The sequence below is a fragment of the Macaca thibetana genome, chromosome 3 (assembly GCF_024542745.1).
Source record: "Macaca thibetana thibetana isolate TM-01 chromosome 3, ASM2454274v1, whole genome shotgun sequence".
NCBI lineage: Eukaryota > Metazoa > Chordata > Mammalia > Primates > Cercopithecidae > Macaca > Macaca thibetana.
In genome coordinates, this window is record NC_065580.1 from 83,257,857 (window position 1) to 83,264,797 (window position 6,941).

Genomic DNA, 6,941 nt, shown 5'->3' on the forward strand with positions numbered 1-6,941 from the left:
CTTTTAACTATCCTAGCCTTGTCCATCTAATTAAACCACTATTTACCCTGTTGTTGAAGCCATTTCATAGTCTTTTGTTTCTGTACCTCTCCATATCCCTTCTCTCTCCAAAGACTAGCTTTTCTGCTGTGTATTACTTTCCTAGTGCTGGTGGCCAGGGCTGGATCCCAATTCCAGCCCCTGGCCTGGAAAAGTCACTGTGGATCAGGCTGTGTCAGCTATAAGTCCTGATCCTCCACAGGCAGAGTAGGATAATGATCATGTTCTATGATCAGGTCTCAGGCATGGCTATGGGTGGGGCAGTTTTCAGAGAAGGCAGTTGGTGATGCATGGGTTGGGCAGTCTTCCCAATAATGTTTACTACACAGCCTTGCCAAATTTTCAGGAGTTTTTATATTCCTGACCCCCTTGACTTGCACATTCATGTAAAGAATCACAAAGGAAGGATCATGCTTTTATCAGTCATGACTGTAGTCCAAAGACTTCATTTTCTGCTCTATCATTTGTCTTTTTCTTACTGATTAAAAAATAACTTGGCCTACATGATTTACCAACCCTCCTTGATATGAGACCTTTCTTTAAGATCAGTCCAGCAGGTTTTATTTTATTTTATTTTTCCCCTCAATGTGCCAGCCCAGTTTAGACAACATGCGCTTGCCAAGTAGGCCTTTTAGGGGGTAATCAAATATACCAGGAGCTGTGATGACTAAGTAGCCTCAAATTCAACCAGAGTCTGTTAAAATTGTCTTAATTGTAAGCTTCGTAATATGATCCTGAGTCACTGGGGGCGGGGCAGTGGGGAGCGGGTGGGGGTGGGGAGAGCACAGTTATACGAATTCCCCAAAAACAGAAGAAATTTAGTGAGAGAAAAAAAAAGAGCAAATGCTCCTAATGACAATTCAATGAAAGTTTGAAGGGTAATAAACATTCACCTTTCCTTTGTATCTTCATCCATACTAAGCGCATCACAGAAGGAGAGCTGGTTTGTACAACCTATCTTTCTAAAAGAAAGTGGTATTCATGCTAAAAAATGAGGGGGAGAAGCCTCTAGCTGCATGAACTAGAATAAGTTTTACTTATCATCTTATTTTCACTACTTTAGTTTCTGAAGAGTAATTTTCAAACGGAAATCTACTGAGTTTTTTTTTTTTTTTTTGGCTGGGATAGGCCTTCCTGTCTAGCAATGAAGCCATTTCCACTTAATAATTACAGGGTTGTTATGGAAATTCCCTTTTAAAAGTATTACTTAAAAAAATTGTGCAATATTATCCCCCACCAAGACCCTACAAAAATACTTACATCGCACCAAGAATAACTGATGTGATATTCTTTTTTTGTAGGATTGCTGCCATTAGAGAGAAATGAAAGCAATATTTTAGCAGCCTGTTGCTTCACAGAATAAACATTGCCCTTATCATTCTTTGTGGATTGATTTTTGCCTGTTTGATGACAGAATTCTTCACATGACAGCTAAATTGTTTTGATTAGTCAAAATATCACAATACAAAATATGGTACAATCATAATTTCTTCCCTTTTCTCTCTTTAATCCAAATTATACATCAAAAGTGATAACACATCCGGGCACGGTGACTCACGCCTGTAATCCTAACACTTTGGGAGACCCATGCGGGCGTATTGCCTGAGCTCAGGAGTTCAAGACCAGCCTGGGCAACACAGTGGTCCTCAACACCCCTCAACACAGTGAAACCCCGTCTCTACTAAGCATGGTGAAACCCCATCTCTACTAAACACAGTGAAACCCTATCTCTACTAAAATTAGTACAAAAATTTAACCCGGGCGGGGCAGCATGCGCCTGTAGTCCCAGTTACTCAGGAGGCTAAGTAGGAGAATGGCTTTAACCCGGGAGGCGGCGGTCCCAGTGAACTGAGATCGTGCCATTGCACTCCAGCCTGGGCGACAGAGTGAGACTCCGTCTCAAAAAAACCAACCTGAGGAAAAACCAAGTCATTGGCAATGAGATTCACAAACATATGAAAAGTGGAGAATAAAAAAACAGGATGAATCATAAAATGTTTTTTGTATTAACTAGATAAATGCAAATGGATAAAAATCTCTGGTAAAATAATGGACTATGGAGACGATTCAGGTAGGAGCTCCTGCTCTGCCTTCTTCCTTGTTTTTTCCAGTGACTATTCCATTGTTGAAAAAAATGGGCAAGAAAAGAGTCACTGATAACTTCCAAATTTTCCCAGTAGGAGAGAATTATAAACTTTTCCTAGAACTTCTTCGCTTTGGATAAAGGGTTCAGTGGTCAGATGAGTTTGGGGATCAGTGTCGCATACATACTCTGATTTCAGGCCCTAACTTCTTCTTAAGTTCCAGACCCATATACCCAACCACATTTACAATGTATCCTCCTGGAAGTTCTGCAGGCAATTCAAACTCCAGAACTTAACTCTCAGTGTTTGTTTCCATATCTGCTTTCCTCCCATTCATTTCCTACCAGCTGTCCCATTACCCAAGTCAGAAAACTGGTATTCATGCCATATGCCTCTCTCTCTGTCACCACCCTCTCACCCTTGACCCAAGCCACCCAGCCACCCAGTTTTTTTTACTTTGTGTCTTTCCCATCTCTCTGACATGCCTCCTTTTTCTTTTCCTCTCTTTTTCTTTCTTTCTTTCTTTCTTTCTTTCTTTTTTCTTTCTTTCTTTCTTTCTTTCTTTCTTTCTTTCTTTCTTTCTTTCTTTCTTTTTTTTTTTTTTTTTTTTTTTGATAGAGTCTTGCTCTGTCACCCAGGCTAGAGTACAGTGGTATGATCTCGGCTCACTGCAACTCCACTTACCCGGTACAAGGGATTCTCCTGCCTCAGCCTCTCAAGTAGCTGGAATTACAGGCGCTCACCACCACACCTGGCTAATTTTTGTATTTTTAGTAGGGACGAGGTTTCACCATGTTTGCCAGGTTGGTCTCAAACTCCTGACCTCAGGTGATACACCTGCCTTGGCCTTCCAAAGTGCTGGGATTACAGGCGTGAGCCAATGCGCCTAGTCTTTTTCTCTATTTTCAATCACTGACCAGGCTCTCACTTGGTCTGCCTGCGATTACTCTCCTCCTTTTCCTCAAATTCATCCTTCACACTGTTGCCATAAATTTTCTATACAAACCCACCCTGGAGAGTCCCGTGTTCGAAATACTTAGATGATGCCTCTTTAAGATAAAAGTTCCTACCTTTACTCATTCCCCCCTCAGATCTCCTATTTCCCTTACATGAAGCTTGTGCTTCAGAAGTTCCCTGAAGTTGATGCTCTGTCTTTCCAGCACTGCCTGCTCATTCTGCTTTGCTGGAACCCCTTCCCACTCTCGTATGATTGGCCAATTTCTTCTAATTCAAGGCTCAGTTGATATGCAACCTTCCCTGACACTTCTGTCTCCACCTTTCTGAGTAATGTGTTCCTCCTTTATGTTTCCTCAACATCTGGTACGTGCTGTGACACAACAGTAAAAGGCAATGTGATAATAGCTGAAAAGAGCATTGCCACTGGAATCAGGCGGATCTGGGCTTGAATAATGAGTCTACCATTTACTAATATCGACCCAGAAATATAATCTCAATAAACCTCATTTTTATCTATAAATAATACAGATAGTAACTGCTATATTACAAGTGTAAGTAAACATAAGTCTATGTAAGTTTTAAGTAAAATAAAATGTATACAACATAAAAAAATAGTGCCTAGTATGATGTAGTTGGATCTCCCCCATAACTGTGGGTGTATCATGTTCTTTTTGGGATCCTCAGGGCCAGGAAGACAGTTGGCTCAGAAATGCTGCTAAGATGTTAGCATTTGACACTATTGCCAACTTCCTCCTATAAATACACTCTCTCGGTTCAAATTTCTTGACACAATTCTCATCTCTGTTCTTCCTATCATTCTGGCTGCTCTTTTTTCCATATATTTTGCTGAGTATTCCTCATATACTTACCATTTTGGAGTTCATCAGGCCCTGTCCTACTGCCTCTTTTTATCTCATTCTCTCTTTACCCCATTTGTTCAAAGATTAATTAACCAATTGCGTAAGAATTGCTTGCCTTCCTTTTCCTGGAAACATGCGGAGTAGGAATACTTAGTATTTGAGGGAGATGAGATCATGGATGTGCATTTTTAACAGGTTCTTTAAGTGAGTTTTAACACACTACGTTTGAAAATTGTAGCCGGGCGCGGTGGCTCACGCTTGTAATCCCAGCACTTTGGGAGGCCGAGGCAGGCGGATCACCTGAGGTCAGGAGTTTGAGACCCGCCTTACCAATATGGTGAAACCCCGTCTCTACTAAAAATACAAAAATTAGCCGGTCATGGTGTCAGGAGCCTGTAGTCCCAGCTACTCGGGAGGCTGAGGCAGGAGAATCGCTTGAACCCGGGAGGCGGAGGTTGCAGTGAGCCGAGATCATACCACTGCACTCCAGCCTGGAAGACAGAGAGAGACTCCATTTCAAAAAAAAAAAAAAGAAAGAAAATTGTGGCCATAGAAATTTCTTCCTCGGGCCGGGTGCGGTGACTCAAGCCTGTAATCCCCAGCACTTTGGGAGGCCGAGACAGCCGGATCAGGAGGTCAGGAGATAGAGACCATCCTGGCTAACATGGTGAAACCCCGTCTCTACTAAAAAATACAAAAAACTAGCCGGGCGAGGTGGCGGGCGCCTGTAGTCCCAGCTACTTGGGAGGCTGAGGCAGGATAATGGCGTAAACCCGGGAGGCGGAGCTTGCAGTGAGCTGAGATCCGGCCACTGCACTCCAGCCTGGGAGACAGAGCGAAACTCCGTCACAAAAAAAAAAAAAAAAAAAAAAAAAGAGGACGAGAGGAGGGGAGGGGAGGGGAGGGGAGGGGAGGGGAGGGGGTTCTTCCTCTTCTGTATTTTCAAACACTATGCAATTCATCTCTGTGTCCCAGACTGCACTGTTGTATTCCCAATCCATATAGCCAACAGCCTCTTTGGCATTTTCCTTTGGAAGTTTCTCAGGCAATGTGTTCAAACATAAAATTTGTGTACTCCTCTGTTAAGTATTTCTTAAAGGAAGCAGCTTCTACCCAAATGCTCAAACCTAAGGACAGCCATCTCCTTCCTCTTCCCTCCCTCTGCTCTAGCACCAGAATGAGTGTAATATCTCTTGAATCTTTCCACTTCTTTCCAACCCCACTACACACCCCCCAATAGTGTAAGCCGCAATTCTCTTAGCCAGAATTTCTGTAATAGGCTTCCAATTTATCTTCTTAATTGTAATTAAGTATGGGCTCTGAAGTCTGACTTTTAGGTTTCAAAATTCCTGTTTGTCAAAACTTATTTAGCCTTAGTTTCTTCTTCTATGAGGTCGGGATAAAATAGTATCTACCTCAAAGGATTTTAAGGTGAGTTACATAGGTAATTAATTTAAAATTCTTTGTAAGGTATGGGACACACAAGAAGCTCACAATAAATTTTTATGAACCACTGCTACTCCCCTTCTGCCCATCAGCCACCCAGTGATAGTGATCTTTAAATATGCAAATCAAATCGTCATTTTTTTTAAAAAACCCTTCAATGACTTTTTTTTTTTTTTTTTTTTTTTTTGAGACAGAGGTTTGCTCTTGTTGCCCAGGATGGAGTTCAGTGGCATGATCTTGGCTCACTGCAACCTCCGTCTCCTGGGGTTCAAGCGATTCTCCTGCCTCAGCCTCCCTAGTGACTGAGATTACAGGCATGCACCACCACGACGGGCTAATTTTGTATTTTTAGTAGAAACAGGGTTTCACTACGTTGGTCGGGCTGGTCTCGAACTCCTGACCTCTTGATCCACCTGCCTCGGCCTCCCAAAGTGCTGGAATTACAGCCATGCGCCACCGTGCCCGGCCTTTGTGTTTTTGTTTTGTTTTGTTTTTTAAAACAGAGTTTCGATCCATCGCGCAGGCTGGAGTGCAGTGGCGCGATCTCGGCTCACTGCAGCCTCTGCCTCCCGCGTTCAAGCCATTCTCCTGCCTGAGCCTCCCAAGTAACTTATATTACCGGCATGCGCCACTACCCGTAGCTAATTTTTGTATTTTTAGTAGAGACGAGGTTTCGCCATATTGGTCAGGCTGTTCTCTAACTCCTGACCTCAGGGGATCCACCGGGTTCGGCCACCCAAAGTGGTGGGATTACAGGTGTGAGCCACCATGCCTGGCCTTTGATGGCCTTTAATGTCTTTACACTACAGTGGTTCCTTGTTATCCTTTGGGTAGTGGTTCTAGTACCCCTCCTCTATTCCTGACACCAATGGATACCAAAATCTGCAGGTGCCTGAGTCCCTTATATAAAATGGTATAGTATTTCCATGTAACATATGCACATCCTCCTGTATAATTTCAATCATTTCTAGATTGCTATGCAATGTAAATACTGTATAGTTGTCATACTCTATTTTAAATTTTTATTATTTTTATTGTTGTATTTTTGTTTTTAAAATTTTTCCAAATATTTTCTATCCTGATTGGTTGAATGTATGGATACAGAACCCTCAGATATAAAGAGCCCACTGGATTGACCTTTATATGGCTTTTGCGATCCTGTATGATTGTCTAGCCACAGTTTAAAGTCCCACTAGCATTTTTCACTACTCTTTCTATTGATTTTTTCCCTCCAGCAATTCTGGATTTCTTTTGTTACTTGAGTGTACCATTCTCTCCTTTGCATCCAGGCCTGCATAGTATTTCATAGTTTCAGGAGAAAAAAACACTTTATTACAGTGGGCTTCTTCCTTTGAATTCAGTTTCTCCTTTTCACCTTTTTATAACAATTATCAAAATTGTAATTTTGTTCTTTGGCCGTTATTCCTATATTCCACTTTGATGCTGAGGAACATATCTGTCTTCTTCACAGTTGCTTTCCCCCAGTGCCTGGCACATAGAAGACATTTGATAATATTCATTGACTGAATGAATATGATGTTCAGTGTATTAATCA